Below are 16,272 nucleotides of genomic sequence, written 5' to 3' on the forward strand. Positions count from 1 at the left end.
TCATATATTTTTTTACATCAGCAATATTTGTTTTGGATTTTGCACACCTGGGTGCAACTCGTGGTATTCTTTTATAAACCAAGTATTGTTCAAAAGGTCATTGAAATTCTGTACTCTGAAATTTAGATACTAATTACGTTTTCCAGAGGTTTACTACCTAAATATCCGTGCATCCGGCAGGTCAACTTTTAAGGTTACTATTTTCATTGTGAGGGGGAAACTGTTCAAACTTCTTGCCTATTACTGTTGTATGTTAGCAAAGCCAGGAGCAATCAGTGTCCTTTTAAGCTCCACTTTTATCAGTGGCTATGTATAGATTCACTGTCTTAGCTTTTAATACTTGAAAATCCTAACTAAGTGTATTTATGCTCACTTAGGTGCTATCCAGTATTGGGTATCTGAACGCCAATACTCTCAATTGAGGCCTTTAAGCTTGTTTGTTGCATTGAGTCTTTTCTGTGTTTTGTAAAAATGAAAGCACGCACAGTATTTTTTATCAATATGTATTTAATGAAAACGTCTGCAGGTTTTAAAATTGCCCTGTTTGCTCAGTGCAGAGCACTGGCAATAGAAATAGCTGGGAGCAGAAGAATTACCCTGTGCTTGGCAAGATGGCTTTTTGCTTAGCCTCACAGCGCCAAATCTCCTGGTGAACATCAAGTTGTTTTCTCTATGCATTACTTTCCCAAAGGTGTATTTAAAAAAAAAAAAAAAGTAATTTTTATCTCAGTAAATACATTTAAAAAAAAAAAAAAACTGATCTTTTTAGACTGTAATGGTTACCATATAAATATACTGAGCAGAAATTTTTTGCAAAGAAATAAACCACAGTCAGTGAATTCTATGCTGGCAAAGAATGTACACGTGGCTCTTCAGGGACTAATGAACAAATGAAATTATTTCCATTAATGAGGGACTACTGATAAGCCATAAGCATTTACAGATACGTGTTTTATTGCTGTGTTGTATCAAGGTCCTGGCTTAAGCCCTAAGCTAAGGAGTTGACAGGTATTGTAAGAGGCCAGGACTAGAAATAATAAACAGAAGCTACATAATAAATGCAAATCTGTCTTTAAACTACAATTTGTAAAAGTAAGTTGGCTTCAGTCTTATGATAAATATAACACTTACCTAAAAAGCAACCAGCAACTCGCTTCTTATTTCTCTGAATATTTGGTACTGCTTACTTTAAAATTAGTTTGGAAGCAACATCCAATACATATGCCAGATTTTTTATCATTGTTTTGTTGTTTCTTTTTTTTAAATGAACTGTGAAGGCTCTTGCCTTTTCCACTTTCATAGCTGAGAGATGATAGGACTTGAAAAAACGTAATATTAAAATATTTTATGATTTACAAATACTGTATTTTTATTTATGTATTTATGTACATCATTCTGTAAAGGTAATTAGGTAAAAAAAAGACCCAATAAAAAGATGTATGAATTTCTCTAAACTGCTTAATGAGGCCTAATATAAATCTGAATTTCAAATCACATTACGGTTGTCGTATGCCCTAATTTCAAATGACAGTTCTGGCTTGCCACTCAGTTGGCCTTTTATTTTGTGTCACAAATTAACCAACCATGTGGTTTTATGTCACTTTTATTAGAGCAGTGCTATATTTAGAGATGGGGAAATTTCATTACAGTAGTTTTGTTAGAACACAACTCACATTTTGGGGGGGAGGGGAATAAAGGCAGTTTCAGGGCATATTTAGATATTTTAAATATGGATAAATATAGAGGAGTGAAAAATCCCTTCTACTTTTCCACACTTCCTAACAATACAGTTTAGTGCAAAGTGCAGTTTGTGCGCATTAGCAGCAATGTATCAGCATCAAGGTGCCACATTGCTCTTCAGCAGCCGTTGCTGTTAATGGATGACTAATACTGTATATGGTAGAGAATATATTTACAGGTGAAACAGTTCTTGAAAATGTATGGTGTTTGTGACACTTTGTAAAACAGAGTGTCTGCTATCTGTAATTGAAGGAAGAAGATCTACTCAAATCATGAAAGGACAAAAAGCAACTGTGAACCTGTGTGGGGTTTTTTTGAATTTGCTGCTTGCTGAAGGGGATTAGCAGCTCATAATGCCTGTCTTTTTGTTCTGTGGCTTGATTCTGTCTCTCAAGTCATACCATCTTGTGGGTCTAAATAAATAAGGTAATACATAGTTTGATGCGCTGACTTAATATTCTGGGATTGGATTAATAGTCTGGGGAAAGGTGAAAAAATATAACTTCTTGTCTTCATTTGCCAGTGCAAAAGGCATTATCAAGATGAGCTGGCAGGTATCAAGCCAAGTAATTCTTTTCTGTCTCTGTCTAGAGGTAGAGAGATGCTAGAAGGAACGAGAAATAGAATATAGGCCATAGTGGTTCAGATCGATGGCCATAAGTGGATACCTGGGGACAGTAAAAGAGGCAATCATAATTTAAATGCCACTTACCCTTTCCCAGGCTTTCAGCCCTTTTGGTCCTGGGACTTCCTGGGCTGGATGTGGTCTTGGCTGCTTGGGAAACCTCAGTGGGGTTCTCTTCTGTGGATCTATCTTGCCTTTGCTTAAATCCTCGTAAACTTGTGGCCTCCCCAGCAACCTCTAGCAAATATGCATTTGCTGTGTAAAGAACCACCTCTTCTAAGGAGGGGGAGAGAAAGGGGAAAAAAAAAAAAAAAATGTTTTGAACCAGACTACTGCTAGTTCTATTTGATGTCCCCTGGTTCTTGTATGGAAAGAGTCAGGAAGGTTGGGATAACATACCTTGCAGCTTTCTCTGTGGTACGATTTTGTCAAAGGGGAATATGTTAAGTGCATTACACGCTGTTTGCTGTACTGCTGTTTTCAATGCTGTTCATGGGGTGGGACGAGAAGGCGCAGCCCTGTGGCTTTGGGAGGGGAAGCGTTCCTCCTAACTGCCAGGGCAGGGGAAGGGAGGGTGAGCACTGCTGTATTGCTCATTCTCTTCAGATCTGATCAAAACACACTGGGATTTTGACCATTTAATGTAAAGAGCTGTGGATCATGGTATTGTTGTTGTGGTCTAGGCAGTTTATAGGAATGCATTACCACCTGTGCAAGATTAGGTAAACAACAAAGGCATTCTTATTCAGGCTTTCAAATGCACAAGCCTTCAGAACTCATTTTAGCTGGTCTTCATATATAGAGAGGAGTGTGTGTATCCCTCTGAAAAAAATTATATATATATTTATATACACACACACTTATGTCTCTGAATGAGAGAGACACTCCTGGAGTTACTTTATTCATTCATCCCTTTTAAAGGGACAATATACTGGTTATCTCAGTATGCATGTAAATAATAACTCTTATCCAAAGACAGTGTTTGGAGTTGCAATTACTATTGATCTTTCATAAAATACTGTTGGAATAGTTCTTCATTTATTGGAATGTTAAGTTTTGCTTATATCCAGACCAAATTACACTTATACTTCTAGTGGTGCCTGGTGATGGTGCTGTGAATGGTTGCAGGGTTTCTTTCATCCCACCAAAACAATGTTTCTCAGTGCTTGAAGCTGCTTCAGGTGCCTCTACATTAGCGTGTGGTGCAATGTAAAGAAGGAAAGCCCAGGACTTTATATGTAGGGTGTGTTACGATTCAAGGCTGTAGATCCATTGTAGGTATTGATCAGCCATAACCCTGTGCCAGCTGCTGCTCCTAGCAGCACTAAATGGCTGACAGAGACAGGTCTTCTCCCTCCCCTGCTGATGTTCCCTTCACTTTCTGGTAGCCCTAGTTCCTTTCATCCTTAAGTGAGCAGTGTTTGGCCTAATAGGATTATCTATGTCTTCTGTTCCCTCTCCCCCTCCCCTGATGTTTGCAGCTTCACCTAAGAAAATGTCTATTGTTGTTTGAATCTGGTTACCATGATGCCCATCTTTGAAGCTTTGCAGTAGTTCTGAAAGTTAATGATATTCTGGCATTTTCACTGTAAGTTTTATTATTTTCTCCATTTTATTTTATCCTTTGTAATTGGAAACTCTCAGTGTAAAGTAATGATAAATACAGTCTTATATTTATTTTCATGCTTACAAGTGAAGCTCCTGATTCATTTGCTCTGGTTATTATCTGCTTGGCTGTTTGTTTATACCATTTCAATGAATCCCTCGGACTTGGTTGAGTCAGACTGCTAGTTGTGGTGTTTGTGTGTGCGTGTATATACGCTAACAGCTTGCACCTTTTAGTAGTTGCTCAGGTTTATGCTGTAGTCCATACTCTACAGTGACACTAATTAATGTTTTGCTTAGTTGAGCTATTTAAAAAGAAAAACGAAACCAAAACTAAGTATCAAGAGATAGTGGTTTTCTCGTTGGTCATACAGATTGAGGCTTTACTGAGTCACAGGCTGTGGTGGGCACAGCCCAGAATGTGTTTCTTTCTGGTCTCCTGCACAACACCAGAGTGCCTTTCATGAATCTTACTCAGACCCTTTGATTTCTCCTTCCAACTCCTTTTTCTTCCTGTTCAGAAACTAATGAATTCTTCACAGTTGGCCTGTTCTTCACTCTCCAAATTATTGATAGATGTTTTCTGTTTACCTCATGCTTTCAGTCCTTTGCTTTGTTTTATTTGCAAACAAGAAGTATTATTTGTAGGTGTTAAATACACACTGTACCTGTTCTTGAAAAATTTAATAAACTTTCCTTTCAGATTTGTCTTTTTAAATTCACGGGAAACTATTTGTTTTAGTAATTTCTCCTCGAGTTTTTTGGGTCTTTTTCTTTCAGGTTCTTCCCCTTGCAGTTTTAGGAACTCGTGATACCCTGGAATAGGACAGAATCTTTGAAGGTTGTTATCCAGGGGTTTGTAAGCTATCTAAAGCACTGTTTTGTAACTAGATATAGACCATGCATAAAACACCCAGCAGTGGTGGTGAATGATTTTTTTTTTTTTTTTCCTTTCCCCTCCACTGAGCATAATTTTGCTTTATTAGTGTTAGCTCTCCTGATTTGTATGTTAGAAGAGGCTTCTTCCTGCAGGGATAGCACTACAGCTGTTGCTTCTTAAGCACCAACTTTTAGTGTGACTCCCTTGTAGCATTTTTTATTTATTTGTGGAATCATGGTCTCCTTTGTGTTTTGGATGACCACATTGCTTCACTTCAGCTTCTGCATTCTTTCTCCCTGCTCTTCTGGATACATATTTCAGTAGATATGTCACAAAGGCTGGTATAGTTTTCATTTTTACTGCTTTTCTTTTTATTTGGATTTAAAGTTGCTGTGTCTCTGAAGATGTGAGCAAAGTTACTTCTCCGGTGTGTTGTGTTTTGTACTCTGCTATGATTCAGTTGCGATTTTCAGTCTGTGCCTCTTGCAAGCAGTGCTGTTAGATTTTTTGCTATGACCTTTTCTGTTACCGTCAAGGACTGCATTCCTGTTCTTGTTGACTTTGGTCAATATTCCTCTTGAAAATTTAAACTGTTACCTTCAACTATTACTAATATTCATTAGAAAAAATAATTATTTTTTTTAAGCTAGAAGTTTGTAAAGATGTCAATTATGAAGTGGTGCAGAACTTATATACTTGAGAAATCTATAATTTCTTCTTTTTTGTAATTTCATTTCTTTTTTTGTTCTACAGCTGTAATATATTGAAAAACTTGTGTTTATAATTTCATGGCTGTTAAAAGCTGCTGCTGCTATTATTATTATTATTATTTATTATTATTATTCATTACCCAAAATTCCATTAATTTCTATTTACTAATCTACCACTCTCATATCTTTTGCTGGCTAATAGGAAGAAGAAATAATTTTTTTTTTCTTTCAAGTTTGGCCTGAAGCTCACAAACCAAATTTCCATTATATGTATTGATGTCAGGATGAGGAAAAGCGTATCTTGAAAGTTTTACTATAATTTGTCAAGGGTGTTAGGTTTTGATCAATATCACTTTCAGTGATTGGCATCTATGTTAAATATCAAGTGTATACAAATTCTAGATATTCCTTGATTTCTTGATGTTTTATAAAGCATTAGTTTCTTGAGGATGGTACTGCTATACATTGAATATAAAGCTTGCAGTTTACATTCGAAGTGAGTTGACATAAAAGTACTAGGTTTCTTCATTTTTTAAATGCCGTGTACCGTTTTTACTTACAAGTAGACTGTCTGCAAGCATCTATCTGTCCTTATTGAAACATGGACTGTGTTAGAGTGCAATTATTCAAGTTGCCAAAAAAAAAGGGGGGGAGGCAGAAAGTAAAGGACTCAAAGAATAGCCAAAACTAACATCTTTAACTTGAATTTGTCCTGGCCTTTGGGTGAAGTTGCATGATGATATCTTTTCCTCAGGACACTTCCTTTATGCAGTATTTTGATCAGATGCTGTCTAAGAACAAATTAGTCTTGCGAAGCCAGGTATGGTGTCATTTTAAGATCACTGGTTTGGGGTTTTTTTGTGCTGCTGGGGTGAAGTCAATGAAACAAATAGTTCAGGAGGGGGATCATCTTATGTAAATGGTTGCGTGTTCTCTTACACTACAGTTCTACCATCAGTCGTCAGCACCTGATCAGGACATCCCTACCTGCTCATTCCTGCCTGTGCAACCCCCCAGCCCCATGTGCTGGCATTACATACTTACATGGCAATACACTGAGGCGGATTAAAGAATGGATGGAGACTAAAACTGTGGCAGGAGGAGACAAAAGAAACAGGAATATTTTGGTAAAGTGCCCAGTCAGGTTCACCGAGTAACCACATCAGCTCCTGTCCTAGCTCAAAGGAGGGGAGATGTTGCAAAACTAGGAAGCCAGTTCCTGAGGTAAGGAGAGAATTGCCTCTGATAGCAATATTGCCTCTTTTAGCCTGCACACAAAGGTGATGACTGCATCTAACGTATTCATGTGGCTGCAGTGTTGAGGAGAGAGGCAAACTGGAATCCGTGTGTCCCGTAGCCTTCTGTATGGTGATAGATAGCTGTATTGAACAGACTGTGGCATAGACAGTAAATGCTTACTTGTTCCTTATTTACTGGATACCTTAATTTATAAAAATGTTTATCATTCTCAGCTTACAGCTGAAGGCACTCCGGAAGCTGTCCTATAGCACACAAAGCGCTGTATAATGCTAAGTGCTATGAAAATTGGGCACATGGTGTTAGTGGACACTTCATCTTCAATCTTCCCATGCCAAGATCCCAGCCAGTTAAACTGGACTAGTGGCCTCTCGGGTGAACACCGAGTTGTTAGTGCTGCAGGGCACCGGGCACTGCAGTGGTGAGTCAGGGGAGGCTGCCTGGCTTGGGGCTCCAGTTTCAGAAATGAGCAGGACAACGGTTTAGTGACGCTCCATGGGTGAGCACCTTGCGCTAAATGATTTAGTGACTAAAAAAAAAATTAAACAATATTAGTACTAGTCTATACTCGGTATATATGTCCAGGACCAAATACAGATTGTCTGTGTTACGGAGATTTTGCAGTTTCCTGGCTTTTATATGCTTGCAGCTGTGATATTCCACTTCTATCATTACTGCTTGTGTAATCTATAACCTTCATCTAAGAAACACAACTCGTTAATTAATCATTAACAAGGGCAAGACATGCAATAGCACGAAGTGTGCCAAATCCTCTCTCAAAGTTTTTGTCTGACTGCTTGTAGATACCATCTCAATAGTACTGGCAGATTACTGTGTAAGGACCAGATCTTGCAGCATATAGTAAATTTATGGATTTTTACATCAGTTGCTCCAGTGGCACTCAAAGCAATTTATGACCTTTCTTTGCATTTAATTAGCCCTCTTTGTACTCTTATTAGGTGCACTGTTACTGTGGTTACTAGCACTGTTGGTCTTAGCTGAAATTTAAATGGCAACATAGATCGTGGCCTAAGTGTGGTAAGTATTTGTACAAATAGGCACCCGCTGGAACCTTTAAATCTTTACATGTAACTCATTTTCAGTAACATTGAGAAGGATTATGGAAACGTGCAGACTCTGCTGTAGCGGAGTGTCCTGCAGCAGGGCTGTTGTGGAGCCGGCCGGAACCGGCCGGAACCGGCTGTGCCTGGCACGGGGCAGCCCCGGCCTCTCCTCACAGAGACCCCTGCAGCCCCGCTGCCAGCACCTGGGCACGGACACCCCATAAAATTAACAAGAATGTAACTGGCACAATTACCCTTTTTTACTTTATTTTCAATACAAACTTAATTCTCATTTGTCGTCTTCACTGATTAATTGACCGTTTGATGACAATTTTGTCATAAACTTGCAGTATGGGTGTGAAGCAAATAGATGCTTTCCCAGGTACTAGAAAGGTATTCCCCTGTTCCTCCTGCTACTTAGAAAATAATCATCTCTCATCATTAGATGCTGATAAATTGGAAGAGAGACAATCTCTCAGACTCCAGAAATGCTTAGTGTCAGTGACAGGCCGGTACATGGGACGTGCCTTCTCTTTTGAGAAATAGTGTACTCTATTTTTATGTTGGTTATGTAGTATTTCCCGAAATTGTTTTTAAAGAATCTGGTATTTGTTGTTGTTGTTGTAAGAGAAGTCTGAAAGGAACAACTCCATCCCATCTATTTTTTGCTTCTTTTCTTGCTTGGTTTTGCTTATTTGTAAATGCTGGTAGATGTATACAAATATTTCACACCTTTCCTCTTAGAGAAAGGCACATCAAGGTAAAAAATTATTTGTTAGAATTGAGAGACACATTCCAACTTGTCGGATTGCATTTTTAGCCAGTCTTGGTAACGAGTAGCTTACTAAAAAGCCCTATAATGAAACATGAAACTTGTTTTTATTTTTATTACTTAAGTAATTTACTACATGGATTTAGGATGGTTTCTTGGGTTTTTTATTCAGTTATAGCTAGACTGTTTCATCTTTCTTTGGATCTCTCACATGTAAAACAGGCCAAAGGAGAAACTGAAAACAGTAATTGTAGCACTACTGCGTTTTTTTTTTTTACAGTGTCAGAGGAGAAAGAAAATCAAATGCTTTTAAATCTCCTATGAGTTTAAAAACCTCTGTACTTACTTTAGTCTTATTATAAAGTCATTTTTGCATCATCTTTTGTCTCTTCCCTACAAATTGCTACATGAGAAGACATGATACCAGCAGCACAATGAGAGTCAAACAAGAGCGGGTGTGCGTGGCTGGACTCCAAGCAGTCAGCCGTTCCTTGGCCGGTGCGGTGCGTGAGGGGATTAGCGGGCTGACAGGCACCTCCTGGCGAAGGGCTCGGCTCAGCAGGACCCCTTCCCTCCTGGGCAGGCAGGGCAGCGTACTGTGCCATGGCTGAGGCCTGAGCAGCGCTGTGTGCTCCAATTATTTTGGCTTTCAAAGTCGAAATACTTCTCAACTTTAGCTGGGAGCGGCCACCTGTGTCCTTCTGTTAGTCGACAGCTCCCCATTATCAGTTTTAAAAGCCTGTATAAGATGGTCGGTCTTGAGGATTAAAAGATGATCCTGCACATCCGGATCTTGCCAGTTTTTGCATGAGTCTGACTCGAGGTGGGTTTTAGCACTCACAAATTACTTAACTGTTCTTGTTCTTGTGTTCTTATCTCACTGTAACCTAATGCTGCTCTTATGAATGTTTCTGTTCCAAATTCAGCAGTTCCTGAAACAGGGAAGGTATAAAAGAATTAGCAATTATAAGCAAATACTGTAAATGGCACAGAATTACCAAAGCGGGAGGTATGTAATAGAAGTGTAATTTGCATTGAGGCATAGGTTGATAGGATTGCACAAAAGAAAGTAAGCATAATAGTGAAAATAAGGAGATTATGAAAGTAAAGACTGCATTCCAACCCCTAATTAGTGAGGTTATCTGTATTTCAGCTTTCGCATTTGCGAATTAAAAGCACTGAGTTTTTTTTCACATTGATTCATATTCTTAGAAGATCTTATGCCATGATTCTGGCCTTAAAGATTTTACATGATACTAATGTACAGTGTGTATTGAATTCTTTGTCTTATTTAAATAATTGATGCTTTATGGAAAGCTGTTGGCCTGAAATACAATTATGCCTATTCATTTCCAGGGAGATAGACCCTCAGCAGTTAAGTAGTGCTAGTACATCAAGCTTCTTTTTTAACCGAAATAAGTACCATTAATTTAAATTCAGTGAAAGCAATAGATAAAGCTGGCAGTGTTAAATACTCTCAATGTTAAAAGAAAATTGCTTAAAAGTTGCATGCGTAACAGTGGAAAGCATTAGCTTCTCTTTATAGGTTTTTGTATGTGTTTATGAAATATTTGGTTCTAGTGTTGATGGTTTGCTTGTCTGCTCCCACCTCCAGCTTGTGGTGATTTTGTATTTTTTGAGTGGGTGGGTATCAAGTGTTCAAATTTCCTTGGCAGCGTGACCAATCACTTCTTCACTGTTACTTCTTATTGTTCAATTTCATAATGCAAGGTGAAACCTACGTTTTTTCCAAGTCATCTTACTAGTAGTTGTGGCTCTACCTGGATCATTTCACTGACCAGGTGAAAAATAAATCAATTTCTGAGGCTAAGGACATGCTGGGTAACTCTTCTTTTCCAAAAATATTTCTGAGGATAATGAAAATTCTGAAGAAAATGTGGGAACCAACAGGTAGTATCAAGTATTGCATACTGAGAAAGAAAAGAGTAAATTGACAGAGGAAGCAACAAGCGGTCTGTGAAGTGGTGACATCTAAGAATACTTTAAACTTTTCACAATGAAGATACCTGGAGGAAAAAATGTCTTGATCCAAAAGTTTTGAGGAATGCTGTCCAAGATTGTCGTGTCCTTTCTTTGGGAATTGAGTAGAGAGGACACGGTCCATTCCTATCTGCTAGTTTTAGCAGTGTAAAAATTAAATGACTAAGCAATCTCATTTCTTGAGTGTCTACATTCGGGGCAGGGAGGAGGGGAAAATGAGAGGCATAAGGAAAGATGCCTCCAGAAGATTATTTTTCGCATCCTAGAGTGGGTAGTTTGTGTTGCTTTTTTGGGCAACACAACTGAGAGATAAGTACCAAAATACTTTAAAGTCTTTGCTTATTACTAGTATTTTACAGTTTGTTTTTTCTGAAAGTTATACTTTTTTTTTTTCTTCCTGACAGATCTGTTTGGTTTTCATTGCCCAATGCATTAAGAATTTTCTCTCACCTGATGAGCTAAGGACACAACCCATAACGACTGCCAAATAGAGCATTGTCGACTTCCCCTTTCAGTGAGTAGTCACAACTTCAGTTTTGTATGTTGTTTTGCTCTGAGATGTGTTTATATTGTCGACCGAAGTGCTTCCATCTATGCTTGAAAAATGCCTAGAAAGATCTCTGCAGGAAAGTGTTTTTGTAGAGGAAAGCAATTTGTCTCAGCACTTTCCTTTACAGAATCTACTTCAGTCTTTTCCAGCCCAACTGAATTACTTCAGAATGCGTCACTAAAAGAAATACGCCTTTTTCCTACCTACCTGGATTTTCATTTGCTGGAGTTGCCCATCCTGACAAATTCAGGATCAAATGAGGATGTTAGGAATTTATTGATTCTGATATCAAAAGAAATTTTTCCTCACTCACGTGGGCCTCTTATTCAGATTCTTACCACAACAAAAACTATTTAGTCTACATGAATGGCTGCATATCATAAAGTTGTACATCTGCGTATCCTATAATATATGCTGTGCAAAGAAAAGATAAACAAAGAGAAGAACCTTTCAAAGTATCTGTTCTTTTGTGGTGTCTCTCACTGCTGGACAGAATGCTCACAAGACACCCTATAATTTAATTAATGTTGTACATACTCTCTGGGAATTCATGTAATTACATACAGTAACACACTTATCCCAATGTGTCCAGCAGAGGAAGTAGGCTATCTTGCTTAGGAGTAGCTCAAGAGTAAAGGGAATATAACCTTCAGCTGATCAATTCCCATAAAAATTTAAAACTTTTTTTTTAATTTTGAGCTTTTTATTCTCTTACGGATTTTAATTTTACCAAATACATTTTTTTGTGATACACCTGAGAATTCTTACTCAAGCCATTTAATTCAGTGGCAATATCTCTTAAGAAACTACTTCTAGATTGTGCCCCTTGTAAAATAAATCTTTTAATTGGAGTTGGTTTAATATAGCATTTTAAATTGTATCATGTCTTTCAAAGCATAGCAAAATTGTGGGGTTTAGATATGGCAAGCACCAAATTCCAAGCCAATTCTTTCACTCACACTGAAAAAATCAACATCATGTTTTGCATTGTTTGCAGTGGGTCAATTGGTTGACATTGTATATTTTCAGCTAAAAGGTTATTTTCTGAGTCCACGGCTCTGTATTTCTTCAGTTTTTAGACCATTAAGATCTGTGCTCCCTACTTATAAAGTAAATTATTCTAAGTGCCTGAACCTTTGAAATTTCAAAATGTATGTAGTATAAGAAAATTAAAATGAGAAAACCAGAAATGCTTCAGTATAAGTAATTCTTCATATTGGGAAAGAAAATCTGATGGGATTGTGGAGGTTTTTGGTTTGTTTTTTTTTTTTTACAAGTCTGAGTTTCATGACAGTTTTCAGCCAGTTCTGCATAATTAGAAAAATGCAATAAGGGATTCCTGAAAATTGTTTTTACTGTTATAAATGTATCTGTATACTCACTGTAAAAGTTCATATATTTGTTTTAAGGGATCTTCATAGCCCGTCTTCAAATAGTTGAAGAACAGATTGACAAGTACTTCTCATACCAAATTCCTGGAGAACAAACATTAAGTGATAAAAGATATTGGTCCAGAAGCTCTCACTTTTGCTCTGTATCTCAACTGCAGTTTGTCAGGAAAAGGTTGCGGAAGTAGGTTCTCAGTGAAAATTTCAAAACACCTGATATCTCAATCTCAAAATCCCCTGCTGTAGTCTTGGTTTGTTTGTTTTTGCTGCCTATTTTTTACTAGGGAACCTGAATAACACTGAGTGATCTCCCAAGGTCAGACAGCAGGTCAGGAGCAAAGCTGAATGTGAAATCGCATTCGTAATTCCCTGCTGTAATTGAGGTTGAGAATGTGTCCATTTAAACCTTTCACAATGGTGCCTAGATCCTGTATATTGCTTTTTTACGTTGCTCTGGAAAACATTGAGGCCAGGAACGATTTTCAGGTACTGAGGAAAAAAATTCCTTCCTACTACTCCCCATCGTAAGGCTGTGGGAGTTTGCTATGGGTTTGATTTGAGTCGAGACACGTGCTAGGACAAGAGAGCTTAATGCTGTGATGTTTGTAAGGAGCAGAGCCTTCCTTCACTAGCAGTGAAGTAGTTGCTTAAGAGGATTTCCACCATTTCCTCCAGCTTAGGGAGGCGTCTTCACAGACCCCCAGGATGGGGGAAGAACATAAGTACCACAAGAAGATCACGTGCAGTATATTACTTCAGCTGATTTGGGGTTTTGTTTTGGGGGGTTTGGGAGATTTTTCTGTCTCTACACGGCACAATGAATTTTCCTTAGCTGCGGGTTTGGGGTTGGGAATTTGTCCTGGCTTCTGTCCCAGGTGCTGGTGACATCTCTTGTTTTCAGCCTGTTGTGGGCTCTGCTGTTGACTTTGCAGTGTTGAACCAGCACTGTCCGTTCTTTATTTCCCTCATTAAATTTTTGTTCCTGTGGTTTTGCTGGTGTGGTGAAGAAGTGCTGGTAACATCTCAGTTACTTCCCTTTTGTGTTGTTTGCCTAGCCTCTGAGCACTGCCTGTTTCTACCTTTTGTTTTGTTCTTCTTTATACAACTGACACAGACTCGCCATCAGTTCCCAAACAAATATCAAGACTCATTTCCCTCCATTGTGTCCTTCCCCAACATCTTCTGTGTTATTCAGAGGCCATTCCTGTGACATCAATGTTTCAGCATATTTGTTAGGTTTGCTTTTTGTTTTGGGGTTTTAATTTGTTTTCTTTTCTACAAAGGCTGCTATCATCCCATCATGGTGGATCAAAGCCTTTAGAAAGTTAACTACCTTAAAGACAAAACAAGTTTAACTTCTTGAACAAAGCCCTCCTGGGCTTATCCTGAAGGGAGGATTCCGTTTCTTTGCCTTATGCATCTTGACTGTAAATTCCCTTCTCCTGTGGGATTGGGAAGAAAACAGCCTCTCAATCACTGCCATCTTCAGTGCTCCTCTTAGTCCTCCATCTGGAGGATGCAAAATTTTTTGCACTTTTAGGGCTGCCACTCTGTATGAAAGAGCATATTCTGTATGGTTTGAAAACCTTCTGTAAAGTCTCATTGGTATGAATCATCAAAACTACTTGAGAAAATTGCTGAAGTAGCCCTCTTCTTACTATCAGGCTTACATGCCTCTCTACCATGTTGGATTTGTTAGTTTCCAATGATTTTTAAAGTGAACAAAAGTATACAAAATAACGTCAAATGTTCATGGATCTTCTAAGTCACAGCATCCATCACCAACACTAGTGCTCTGGTTTTGAGCCTGTAGATCAAAGACTTGTTTGCATGGTTTCTGCCAAATTCCAGGGCTACTTCTGCCAGTCGCACATACCTTTGTATCCTGTAATACGTTTTGGCCAGCTCCCAAGAGGTACCTTCAGTGAGAGTTAACAGTAATTTCTACTGTGCTTGTGCTTACTGCTTTTCATAATTGTTTATTTTTCTGGCTCCTTTGCCCTTTCTAGTGTAGTTCTGTGCTCACACCCCCTCCCCACCCCCCCAAAAAAAAAAACCACCCAACCACCAAAACAAACCCCAAACCAAAACACAACCACCAAAAAACAACCCTCCCACAAAAACCCAAACTCCACTTCTGTTGAATGGATTCATTTCCGTGAGATTGCATAAATGCACTTCTTTGTATCCTTTAAAGATACAAGATACTCGTTTTGCTAAAATAGTAGTCAATAGATGTGAGGAAAAAGTCTATATTCTTTAAATATGTAGTCTTCTAAACAATTTTATTTTTAAGTATGCTCTTATCTTTCCCTAAAGCAAATTATTTCCTTTCCATTGATTTTTTTTTTTTGTATACTTGTGTTTTTGAATAGTTGTGTCTTTTATTTCCTAAGCAGCAAACTCACAATGAGAACTTGATAAATAAAATATTTGCACTCAGAAGTGGAACCACAAAACCAATGTAACTTCTGCTATTGATTTTTCTCCTGCGTAACTATTTTGGCAGCAAAGGCAGAATACCATCCTGTGTAAGCATAAAACTTAGAGTAAATTACTCTAAATTATAAACTAACCAATAAATCAGTATTGCTACAGTGTTGTTCTCCCATTCCTCACCCCTCACCTAAAATCTGTATCCCAAATAAGAAACAATGCATCGGAAAATTGTGTTGATTTTTTTTTTTAAATGAATACAGTAAAATGGATGCTTCCTGGAATTATCAGCAATAGTTCAGCATGATGAAAGAGCAAGGATATATATTGAATTAAAGTGGATCATTGTAATATGAATGATGATTACAGAAATAGAATTAAGGTGTTACCCATGCGTATGTAAATTATGCCATATCACCAATTACTTGTTTTACTAAAACGTATTTTAAGGAAGAAGAGATGCTATTTCTTTACATTTCTGTCTTTGTTATGGAGTTTAGTAGAATATTAATGGGGTTTAACTTATTTAGTTCTAGGAGCAGCTTTAAATTTATCAGGACATATGCCCATACATTGGCCTTAGCACTGCAAAAATACTTGTTGAGAGAGTAGTTTATTTAGCACCATCTCTTAAGACCCAAGATTTGATTTGAGGAAATAAATGAAACACTGTCATTTCTCAAGTCCTGCATGAATAGATGAGAAATTGAATCTTATTTTGGATAAATTCAGGCCCCTGTCAGATGTATGGAAATGGGAATAATTCAAGCAGAACAGTAAGTCTAGGATGATTTACAAAAAAAGGGAAGGATTACTGTATCTTAAAATATTTTTAGTGGACTCTAGATATGATTATTGAGACTGAGAGGCTGTAATGAGAAAAACTACCTGTATAAAAACTAACTGTATAAAAACATAAAATTGTCACTAAATGTCAAGTAAGAATGTACTGGCAAAGATAACTAGGCATTTGAAGTACTGGATTTTTGACTGATTACTATGTAGTATACAAAGTTGAGTCTTGATAAATAGATGCTGATAGTATTTGGTATTTTATAAGGATTCTCTTGGAGTTAGGTACAGATTTTACTAACAATAATCTGCATTCTGTGCCATGAAGTTGTACAATTCATATTTTTTTCATACTTCAGTGGGATATGAGTTTTTGTATAAAAAAGGCTCTGGAAAAAAACAAAACAAAACACATTTGAGCTTTGACCTTTGATTTTTCTAACTAAGGGCAG

The 16,272-nt window shown here is 37.7% G+C and overlaps 1 protein-coding gene across 9 annotated transcripts in view; it reads left to right on the plus strand.

The window, feature by feature from the left end:
- Positions 1-16,272, plus strand: part of TENM2 (teneurin transmembrane protein 2) — a 763,074-nt gene that overhangs the window by 96,017 nt on the left and 650,785 nt on the right. For 8 of the 9 annotated variants that reach the window (XM_076350345.1, XM_076350344.1, XM_076350347.1 and 5 more), the window contains exon 2: positions 11,059-11,168. The gene's annotated coding sequence lies outside the window, so the exon portion shown is untranslated. Of the gene's footprint in view, positions 1-9,414; positions 9,477-11,058; positions 11,169-16,272 lie in introns of those variants that run through there. The other variant, XM_076350346.1, reaches the window with a different exon arrangement.

Source organism: Aptenodytes patagonicus, chromosome 12, assembly GCF_965638725.1.
Source record: "Aptenodytes patagonicus chromosome 12, bAptPat1.pri.cur, whole genome shotgun sequence".
Taxonomy (NCBI): Eukaryota; Metazoa; Chordata; class Aves; order Sphenisciformes; family Spheniscidae; genus Aptenodytes; species Aptenodytes patagonicus.